This window comes from Camellia sinensis, chromosome 12, assembly GCF_055761805.1.
Source record: "Camellia sinensis isolate YWXY chromosome 12, ASM5576180v1, whole genome shotgun sequence".
In the NCBI taxonomy this organism is placed as follows: domain Eukaryota; kingdom Viridiplantae; phylum Streptophyta; class Magnoliopsida; order Ericales; family Theaceae; genus Camellia; species Camellia sinensis.
The window spans coordinates 88,048,598-88,060,661 of NC_138972.1; the positions used below are offsets into that span (position 1 = coordinate 88,048,598).

Consider the following 12,064-nt stretch of genomic DNA (forward strand, 5'->3'; position numbering starts at 1 on the left):
CAAAAAGTGACTTTTTGCGACGGTAAAAAATACCGTCTCAAAAAACAGAGTATTTGCGACGGTAAAAAATGCCGTCTCAAAAAACAGAGTATTTGCGACGGTAGAAAAATACCGTCGCAAAAAAAGAGAGTATTTGCGACGGTATTTTCTGCTGTCGCAAGTACTCTTCTTTTTTGAGACGGTATTTTTCTACCGTCGCAAATACTCTGTTTTTTGAGATGGTATTTTTTACCGTCGCAAATACTCTGATTTTTTGAGACGGTATTTTTTACCGTCGCAAAAAGTCACTTTTGTAGTTTTTTTTTTTAAGTGAATATTTTTAAATTTTTAAATATTTTTTTTAGATGCACTTTACTTAAATGTATCTAAAAAAAAATTATGAAAAAATATTTTTAAAAATTAATAAATACATACAAATATAAAAAAAAATGTATTGAATTATTGTATTTCTTTTGTATTTTTGGTATTTAGTGAATTTTTAAAAGATTTTTTTACTTTTTAGGTGTATTTATGTTAGGTGTGTCTAAAAATTAAAAAAAATCAGTAAAAATAATATAACACGGAAAACAAGAAAGTATAATTTTCTCAAAAGAGTTTTTGAAAAACTCTAACCTAACATAGTGATTGTGGTTTTGAGACAGCTTCATATATATATAGTCACAAAATAGTTTGAATAAATTCAATGGTATTTTTCTGTCACAAAAAAAAATAAAAAAAACGATGTCGTCTTACTCTTTTAATATAACATCTCTTTTCATTCATTTTTTCATCTTCCTGTCTCTCTGTATTTATCTCTCTCTGTTCTCTTTATCTCTTTCACTCATAACTCTTCTTTCTCTGTCTGTCTGTGTATCTCTCTCATTTTCTCTCTGTGTCTCTCGCATATCTTTCTTCTCTCTATCTCTTATGTCTTCTTTCTTTATCTTTCTCGCTCATCTTTCTTCTCTCTATCTATCTCTCTCATTTATTTTTTTTTCTCTCTCTCTTATTTATATCTCTCTATCTCTCTCGTCCATCTCTCTTTTTCTGTGTCCCTCTCTCGCTTATCTCTTTTCACTCTATTTCTCTCTTTTTGTCTATCTTTCGCTCATCTCTTGTTTCTCTTTCTTTTTCTATCTCTCATTCTCTCTCTCTCTCTGTCTCTTTTTCTGTTTATCTCTCTCTCTCTGTCTCTCTCTCACTCTCACTCTCACTCTCTCTCACTCATCACTCATCTCTCTCTCTGTATGCTTGTCTATTTGTGTATTTCTCCCTCATTATATTCGTCTTGCTCACTCTCTCCGTCTCATATTCTCTATTTATTGAGCTTCTCCTTGATTTATCTATCTTTTCTCTCATCTCTTTTCTGTCTCTGTCTCTTTCGTTCATCTCTCTATCTCTCTATCTCTCTCGTTCATCTCTTTTCTCTCTCTGTCTCTCACTCTCTATCTTTTTCTCTCTTTGTCTCTCTCTCTCTCTCTCTCTAACTCATCACTCTTCTCTGTTTGTCTGTCTGTCTGTCTCTGTCTCTCTCTTTCTCTCGTTGTCTCTCGCTCATATCTCTTCTCTCTATCTCTCTCATCTGTCTTCTCTCTCTGCCTCTCTCACTCATCTCTCTTCTCTTTATCTCTCTCGCTCATCTCTCTCTGTCTCTTTCTCATTTATCTCTTTTCGCTCTTTCTCTCTTTGTCTATATCTTTTCATCCATTTTTTCATCTTCCTTTCTCTCTTCTCTTTCTCTCTCTCACTCATCACTATTCTCTCTCTGTCTGTTTTTCTATCTGTCTCTCTTCTCTCTATGTCTCTCTCTTTTTCTGTGTCTCTCTCTCGCTCATCTCTTTTCGCCTTATTTCTCTATTTTTTGTCTATCTTTCGCTCATCTCTTGTTTCTCTCTCATTTTCTATCTCTCATTTTATCTCTCTCTCTCTCTTTCTCTCTCTGTCTCTTTTTCTGTCTATCTCTTTCTCTTTGTCTCTCTCTCACTCATCACTCATCTCTCACTCATCACTCATCTCTCTCTCTGTATGCTTGTCTATTTTTCTATTTCTCCCTCATTATGTTCGCCTTGCTCACTCTCTCATTCTCATATTCTCTATTTATCTATCTCTTCTCTCATCTCTTTTCTCTCCCTGTCTCTTTCGTTCATCTCTCTTCTCTCTATCTCTCTCGTTCATCTCTCTTCTCTCTCTGTCTCTTTTTCTGTCTCTCACTCTCTATCTTTTTCTCTCTTTGTCTCTCTCTCTCTAACTCATCACTCTTCTCTGTTTGTCTGTCTGTCTGTCTGTCTCTGTCTCTCTCTTTCTCTCGTTGTCTCTCGCTCATATCTCTTCTCTCTATCTCTCTCATCTGTCTTCTCTCTCTGCCTCTCTCACTCATCTCTCTTCTCTTTATCTCTCTCGCTCATCTCTCTCTGTCTCTTTCTCATTTATCTCTTTTCGCTCTTTCTCTCTTTGTCTATATCTTTTCATCCATTTTTTCATCTTCCTTTCTCTCTTCTCTTTCTCTCTCTCACTCATCACTATTCTCTCTCTGTCTGTTTGTCTATCTGTCTCCCTTCTCTCTATGTCTCTCTCTTTTTCTGTGTCTCTCTCTCGCTCATCTCTTTTCGCCTTATTTCTCTCTCTTTTTGTCTATCTTTCGCTCATCTCTTGTTTCTCTCTCATTTTCTATCTCTCCTTCTATCTCTCTCTCTCTCTCTCTCTCTCTCTCTTTCTCTCTCTGTCTCTTTTTTTGTCTATCTCTTTCTCTTTGTCTCTCTCTCACTCTCACTCTCTCTCACTCATCACTCATCTCTCTCTCTGTATGCTTGTCTATTTGTCTATTTCTCCCTCATTATGTTCGCCTTGCTCACTCTCTCCTTCTCATAATCTCTATTTATCTATCTCTTCTCTTATCTCTTTTCTCTCTCTGTCTCTTTCGTTCATCTCTCTCGTTCATCTCTCTTCTCTCTCTATCTCTTTTTCTGTCTCTTACTCTCTATCTTTTTCTCTGTTTGCGTTGCTCACTCTCTCACTCCCGTCTTCTCTATTTATTGAGCTCCCTTTCGATTTATCGATCCACTATAAGAAAATGCACTTTTAGCGACCACTTTGTCTCTCTCTCGCTCATCACTTTGTCTCTGTCTGTTTTTTTTTTCTCTCTCTCTCTTTATCTCTCTTCTCTATCTGTCTCTCACTTATCTCTCTCTCACCACCCATCTTTTCTACCATATTCACCACTACTGCAAATGCCATTCCACTACTACCACTGTTGTCACTCCATCTCTACAACTATCATTACTACCATCATCGCTACCACTCCACTACCACCACTACTACTACCATTACCTCTCATCTACCACCGCTATTCTATCTCCTCTACCACTACCACAACTTCACCACTTATCTCATTCACCATCACTACCACCACCACTATCACCTCTTATCCACTACTTTCACCACTACTGCCATTTCTATCCTCTACCACAAAAAATTAGTTCTTGATTTTTAGTATAAAAAAAAATGAGTCACAAAAAAATCATTGACCACAAAAAATTAACTTTATTTTAATGAAAAATATTATCCCTACTTCTACCAAATAAAAAAAAAAATTTTATTCATTAAAATAAATATGAAACAAATAAATTTTCAACCTTACTAAATGTAAAAAAAAATAAAATTCATCAACTATAAAAAAAAATTATTTTAATAAAAAATAGTTTTTTTAACAATTCTTCCGTTGCCAAAAAAAAAAATCATTTTATTATTTAAATATTCATTTGTAATAAAAATAAAAAAAATTCCAAAAAACATTTCCAATCCCCCCCCCCTTTTTCCATTCCCACTCGGGTTCTCCTACCCGAAACCCAAAATCCCCAATGTCAAAAATCCCTAATCCCTTCCCCCTTTTCCATTCCCGCTGGTTTTTCCCCTCTCAACCAAAAATCCCCAAAAAAAACCCTAATATGCACACAGCTCTCTCATTCCTCTCATTTCATCTCATCTCATCAGTCTCTTTCTCACTCTCATTTTCATCTGCACAGATCGACTCCACATCGATCAAACTCGCAAGATCGACTCCTCACCGATCGACCTTACTCTCTCATTGCACCGATCGATCTCATAGGTAAGCTTCTCTCTCTCTCTGTCTCTCTCATCTCATCAGTCTCTCTCTCACTTCATCTCATCAGTCTCTCTCTCACTCTCTCATTTTCGTCTGCACAGATCGACCTCACAAGATCAACTCCTCACCGATCAACCTCGCAAGATCGACTCCTCACCGATCAACTTCACGGATAAGCCTCTCTCTCTCTCTCTCTCACATCTCAACATAGTTTGTGTGAGATGAAAAAAAAAGAGTAAAAAATAAAAATAAAATCAAAGAAAATACTCAAATTATTTATGTAGGGGTGAAACTGACAGACATATGTTTTTGTTTTTGATATTTTTATGTGGTCTAAAATCGGGTAGGTAGGGGTGCTATTTAACTCACCATAAAATCTAGCTTAATGGGTATGTTCTACAATTTCATGCAGGGTTCACTTGGGACTTGTATAAACTACCATAGACTATTCATCCATAAAAATGTCAAAACAGTTTGCTAATTGTTCTCCACAAAAGGCTTTAATTTTATTTATTTTTATTATTATTGAATTGGGTTGCTTTTCCATCGTATGGTCTATTTAGTCACCATCTTGTTACTGGGACATATAGACACAGTGTCTTTATAACACGTATACGTCAGGAGTGGTTTAAAGCTGGATTCATTTAAACTCCTATTTTATTCAACGTCCTTTGCATCATCAGTCTGTATCGCTTGATGTGGTTTTTAATAAGTTGGGAAGATTTTCTTTCATTCTTATCCTATTTTCACTTTAAAAAACATGTCCACAACTTCGAATCCGATTTTGGAACATCATATTGTTTCAATTGTATAATTCATTTGGGATGTTTGGTGGTTTGTTTTGTTTTGTTTTTATGTTTTCAGAAACAAGAAGTAATGAAATTTTCAAAACTATCTTATGTTTCCATATCGTTTCTTTTTTCTTATAAATTTATCCTAAAGGCTCATGGTGTTTCTTAAAAAATGAGTTGTTTTTAAAGAAAAAAAATCCCAATATCTTGACCTTGTATGTAGGTAAAGCTGGTTTACAATTTTTTATAAAACTAGTGAAAAAATCATTTGCGTATGGTCTCTACTAGATCCAAAGGTGTTCATATTAGTAAATAAATAAAAAAAGAAAAAAGAAAACTCTATTCATATATAAAAATTGTACAAGAAATTATGTGAAGAATGATATTCCTGTAAAAAAAAAAAAAAAATCTTCATTTGCATTTTGTTTCAAAGTGAAAGGTAGTCGCATTATTTTGTACAAAAACTTTGTAAGAATTTGTGGAGGGATTTGGAAAAAGGAAAAGGAAAGGAAAAGGGAAAATATAGGTGAAATAACATAGTTTTGCACACATTTTCTCTTTTCATTTCTAAATCCCTCCCCAAAATCCATGACCTAAACACAGCGTAAGGGCTGAACATAGAAGCTTCATTATAGGATAATTTTTGAAAGTCTCATGTTAGATACATAGAAGCTTCATTATAGGATAATTTTGAAACTCTTATGTTAGATTCTCAATGGGTGCGAAAAAATTCAAGCTCGTGTGATTTGCAGGTTATTATGCGTATTCAGAGTTTGAGTTTATTCACGAGGCTTTTGTACTCGCTAGACACTCGCCCCACTCTGCATTTCCTTAGCTGCAAGAGTGGGAAAAGAATTATGTAAGAAAATGCAGCTGATATAGTATTTTCTATGGTATTATTAAATATGTTATGCAATGTAATCACAAAATCTAGTTTATGCCAGTGAAGGCAGGGTAGAAAACAAAATTTCTGAACTCCTCTTATTGGTGCAGAGCTTGCGTACACCATGGCCGTGACTGAGCAGTGGGATGTTTATAGCTTTGGGGTGGTGGTTCTAGAAACAATAATGGGAAGGTATCCAAGCGAACTACTCTGTTCAGTGTCATCATCATCTGCTCAAAATAGTCTGCTGAAGGACCTATTAGATCCCTGCCTGTTGTCTGCTGTCAATCAACTGATTGCTCAAAATTTGGTTCTCTTAGCAACAATGGCAATGGCATGCTTAAGTCCCAATCCGAGATCTCAGCCTACAATGCTGCAGGTGTCTTGAGTGTTTCTTGTTCACAGACCACTGTTACCAAAGCCTCTGCAGGCATTACAATGTGGGAGCTGATGAATCAGGAGATATATAATTCCATGGACGAAAATTAGGTGAGGTTGATATATAATCCCAGATAGTGTATGGTTTATTCTAGTTTTTTATTCAGTTTAGTGAATGTTTATTTTGTGCAGAACTAGCCTACACAATGGTTGCAACTGAGAAGTGTGATGTTTGTACACAAGAATTTGTTATTTGAATATCATTACACAATAAGTAATCGTAGGCTCATATCTTTGTATTTAATAGTAAGAAAATTAGATGAGAAATTTGTATATGTAGGATTTTTTTATGTTTTTCCCCTTTATTTTTTTGGACAGATAATGAGAGGGCCAATAGAATAGTCCTCATTGAATGCATAATTCCACAATTGTCCCCTTGGATAGTTGTCATATTTATAGTTTTTATGGTCCACTTTTGTAAAACCACAAGCAAGAAATTTTCTTGTGAACAATTCTCTCTCTCTCTCTCTCTCTCTGATCTAACCCTGCAGCCACCTGAACATAGTTCCACTTGATGGATGGTTCCTGGATGCTGGTTGGTAACCCAACCACATGCAAATGGCAATGGCTCTGACTAGTAGAAACTCCCCCTTTTTTTTTTAAATTTTTTGGTCATATCCCAAATAATCAGAAACTGAAGATTTAGGTCTATTTAGATCTCATTGTGAATCTGTCATGGACATAAAGTGGAAAAATGACTCAAAATGCTTTTCCAAGTTGCTTCATTTCCGTTATAGAAAGATTGTGCCATTTCTTGACCATTTGTTTCTAAACATAATTCTCTTTGTTGTTCAACGGAGCTTTAGAATTAAATTCATGTATTGTTATTTATTTTTAGAATCAATTGTATACTCTAAAATAGTGTTTTTGTGGATATAATTGTTTAACATTGCTACTGGTTTTGTACCAGGGGGAAAAGATTGCCGTCGTTATTGGTGTTAACTTTGGTTTGTTCTTTGTGATGTTCAGGAGATAGTGATGTCACAGAAAAGATTGCCGTCGTTATTTTTTTATTTTTTGCAAGAGCATTTAAATATCCAATGTGCTGATTGGTGAATTTTAGATTTTATTTTATTATTTTTTTTTTTAGGATTTGGGTGAATTTTATAATTTAAATATGCTTTTATGAACATGTGCAGTTTAATTATTCTTTGTAAAATATTGAATTTGATGGTTTGATCAATTTTTATTTTTATTTTCTGTTATGATGTTTTTGTGAATGGAATGTAAATAATTAGCTCTTTTCACCGTCGGAAAAAATAGAAATTTTTAATATTTTTATTAATTTTGTTATAGGTTTTACTTTTTGCGACGATATTACACTGTCGCAAAAAATAGAAATTTTATTATTTAAAATAAAAATTTTATTATTTTTTACCTTTTTTGCGACGGCATTACACTGTCGCAAAAAATAGAAAATTTTATATTTTTTATACTTTTTGCGACGGTACCACACCGTCGCAAAAACAGTGTTTTTTTAAAGAAAAAGACTATTAGCGACGGTATTTTTTGCCGTCTCAAATAACATTTTTAGGGACGGTAAAATAGGGCCGTCGCAAAAAAGTCAAGAAATTTCAAACGTTATTAGCGACTGCACGGTGCCGTCGCAAAAAGGTAAAAAATGCCGTCGCAAAACATTAGCGACGGCACTTACCGTCGCAAAAACTCTTTTGCAACCCCTGCAGTTGCGACCCCCTCTTGCCGTCGCAAAAAGTCATTTTGCCGTCGCAAAAAGTATTAGCGACGGCATTAGGAGTATTAGCGACGGTATCTTACCGTCGCAAAAAGTCAATTTTTTTGTAGTGCATGTTTGTGCAACCTTTAAAGTGTTACACATCCAAACACTTCCCATTATAGTATCATGTGATATTTTCATTATGATAAGTGCTTGTCACCTGTCATTGAATTGGATCACGCTGTCCAAACTCCTATGCTTCTGTTTTAATCATTTAAGTAGGGGTAAAATGGGGGAGGTTCAGCCCATTTTTTCGTAATTTTTAAACTGAATTGAAATATTTAATTTTATTTTTTTGAAACCGAACAGATTGAAAGACAATTACAAACTGAACCAAATTGTTATATGTGGTTTCAGTTCGATTCGATTCGGTTCGGTTCGATGTGGTGCGGTACTACAATTTTCCTTAAGAAGTATAATAGCTTTTTCAATTGTACCAATTAGCATTGTGGCAGTTTTATATGCACTACAAGAATTTATATATTTGGCGACCAAAATTGGCTACTAAAACAATTTTAGTCGCCAAAAATAGTCCTTTTGGCGACTAATTTTTTTTTAGTCGCCAAAGGTTCAAATTTTGGGTACCATTTTAATTTAGTATACATACATTGTTTTTTGGCGACTAAAAAAAAATTTAGTCGCGAAACATATAGTTATGGGCGATTAAAAAACAATTAGTCGCCAAAAGTTAATATTTTATGCTACTAATTCTAAGTTTAGTCACTAAACAAGCTGATTTGGCGACTAAAATGTGAAATAGTCGCTAAAAGTTGAAATTTTTTTTAGAGGGAAACCAATATAATTTGGCTCTCGATATGTCTATCTCTCTCACACACACACGATATACACAGTCTCAGTCTCAAACAAATTTCGCTCTTTTTCGACACTACCAAGCCTCACCCCGCTCACTACCGTCGTTGGCCACCAGTGAGAGAGACCGTTGCCCACCGCCACCACCACCGCCACCTGCAAAGCACCAGCGCCACTTAATCACAAGTATGTTTCTCTCGCTCTGTCACTCTTAGTCTCTCTCCCTCTCTGTCGCTCTCAGTCTCTATCTCTATTTGTCGATGGAGCTCTCTCTCCCTTTCTCTATTTTCCCATTTCTCACACTTGCCCTAGGGTTTTATATGATTTTTGTTGTTTAATTTTGTGTTGAATTTGAGTTAATGTTGTGTTGATTTCCCACACTTGGTATAGGGTTTGTGTTGATTTTTACACAGAAATCCCAAATTCAGGCTAGATTGAGCAAGAATTTGAATTTGGGACATGACTGGGATATTTTAATTCTAAACTATTTAGGTACCGTTTGGTAACACTTACGTTTTCAGTTTTCAATTTATATTTACAAAAATTTAAAAAACTCAAATAAGAACTTGTTTGGTAAATTTTTGATTTATAAATAAATGGTCTCAGTTTATAAATTTGGCCAAAAAATGTAAACTCAAAAAATGAGTTTACGCTATGAGTTTTAAATTTTTTTTTTTTTTTACCACCCAACATTAGCCACCACCTGTCACAATTTTCCACCACCGTCTTCCGCCACCACCACCCACCACCCGCCACTACCACCCACCTGCCACCCACTTGCCACCACCACCCACCCCTCGCCACCACCACCGCCACCACCCACTCGCTACCACCCACCACCTGCCACCGTCACCCACCCGCCGCCGTCACCCACCCACCCACTACCACCACTCGCTACCACCACTCACCAGCCACCAGCCACCACCACCAGCCACCCGCCACCACCACCACCCACTCGCCACCCACCTGCCACCACCCCCCACGACCACCACCACCACCCGCTCGCTACCACCCACCACCGGCCACCGCCACCCACCCACCACCACCACCACCACCACCACCACCCACCACGACCTGCCATCTGCCACCCACCTGCCACCACCACCACCACCACCCACCATCACCCACCCACCACCCGCCACCATCACCCACCCACCCACCCACCACCACCACCACCATCCCCCGCCACCTACTCTCCACTACCACCCACTTGCTACCACCCACCACTCGCCACCGTCACCCACCCACCCACCCACCTACCACCACTCACTCGCTAGCATTTTCCACAACCGTCTTATGCCACCACCACCGTCTTCCGCCGCCACCACTAGTCTCCACCTACCTGCCGCCACCACTTGCCATTTCTCACTCTTTTTTATATTTTAAATTTTTTTTAAACATTTTGTCTAAACCAAACGTGTTTGTAGTTTATGTTTTTCTAAAAATAAATAAAAAATAAACAAAAACCAATTCATAAAATTTTTGTAAATATAAACTGAAAATGTAAACTTTACCAAATAGGCCCTTAGTAACACAAATTGGTTACCACGTATTTAAGCAAATTTTGAGGAAGGTGGAAACACAAATTTGTTACTAAGAAGAGTAGAGAATGAAAATATCAAGAACTATATTCATTGTGTGGATTGGGAAATCTCATGTGTTTCCTCTTGATACACAGCTCTACACACCTAGCAATTCGCTAAACTGCTTCAAATTTTAGACTTTTAATACCTACATATCAATCGATATAGGATTGTATTACAAATATTTGTAAGTATCCCAGTATGAGTCTATGGCTCAATGTTGCAATGTATCTTGGGGTTTAAATAATTAGGTGCATTATGGAGGTAAATCTGATTCTCTTGAAGTGCTTCGCAGTAGCATAGCTGGTTACTGTGGCAAGTTTCTTTTGTGTTCTTCATTTTACTTTGTTTGCTGTGATTATTGTTAATCAAAAACTTTTTACATTGTGTTTTGAATCATTGAGAAAAGGTAAAATGGGTTCTAATTTGACAATTTGATTGTTTGTGTTCCCATATTTCTTGTCCTTTACTTCGTTTTTGAACCAAAGCTTAGGAAGAGCAAATGAATACGATGGAAAGTAGGTAAAAGAAAACCTATATCTAGGCCTTTGGGGACCTACACAACACGTGTGATGACTCTCTCTTTTCTCATATAGGCCTTTAATCAGCTAGTGATTGTTTTTTTAGTTTTATTTTATATAGTTTTAAAATTTCTTCAAAAAATATCTGGTGCTTTTTTTCCTCTTTCTATTATAGGGTTTCTATTCCTTTGATTTTATCTCTTCCAGCTACGGTGCTTTCACTGACTAGAAAAGACCAGCTCAAGGTGTTTCATCTCTATTCATTTGTTTTTTTTTGTAATTTAAGAATGTGCTTTTATTACTTCGATTACTTGTTTACTTTTATTTCCCTCCTTACACCATTTGTTTTGGATATCTTGTATGGTGAATTCTTTGTCAACATGAACACACTCTTTTTTGGGTAGGTGAAGAATTGAGATATATGAATCCGGTTAGGACAATTTTTTTTTTTGTTTTGTTTTGCGCGTTCATTATGATAGGTCGGATTAACTAAACCTCTTGGAAAGAATACAAACACATTTACAAGGATACCGTATCGTGAAAGTATAAATGTCAAATCCAATTATATGACTACCAATAGTAGAGATTGAGGAACAAAATTATTTGTTTTGAATGATTTTTGCACTTTTAGCAATAGAAGTCCATACATTAGTGTGCTAGATCCTAAAAAAAAAAAGGTTAGTCATGTCCAGGCTTCTTGATATCTAGACGTCTTTAATCTGGTAATGTGCATAGTCAGCCCCCCCATAGGTAACCCTCTTCTTCCGAGGTAGTTGAGTTCCATTAAGTGGCTTTTAACTCTTAGCTTTCAAGTTTTGATCTACCACTCCCAAGATCTAGTTTAAAGTTTAGCTTATATGGCTAAACACTGATCAGTATAATATTGTGCTGCTTATCAGGTTAGAGTGAATACTGTACTGGGATCTGCAGCGGCGTCTCTATCAGTAAAACTCAAGCAAGCTTTCAATTTTGGTTCAAAGGATGCTTCTATAATTGAGAGCCAGGTGCTGCGTGTGACTCTTTTGTTTTTTTATCAGATGCTCATGACCATAATTTGCCTAACTTGTATCCTAATGATCTTGTCATTTGCCTTGATACAAGAACTCAAGTTTGATCGAGAAAATGATGTCCATTTCTTGGATGCATGGCCAAAGCGTGTTGACGTAGGCAATTTTGTTTTTTTATTTGAGGTAATTGTATTTATTATTGTCATTTCCTACTA

At 36.2% G+C, this 12,064-nt stretch overlaps 1 long non-coding RNA gene across 1 annotated transcript; it reads left to right on the forward strand.

Annotated features, from left to right (window-relative positions):
* Positions 1 to 5,666: 5,666 nt before the first annotated feature.
* On the forward strand, positions 5,667 to 6,370 carry LOC145804206 (uncharacterized). Its single transcript, XR_014345834.1, has 3 exons — positions 5,667 to 5,731; positions 5,866 to 6,244; positions 6,326 to 6,370. It is a non-coding gene; the product is annotated as an uncharacterized LOC145804206 (long non-coding RNA).
* Positions 6,371 to 12,064: the final 5,694 nt, after the last annotated feature.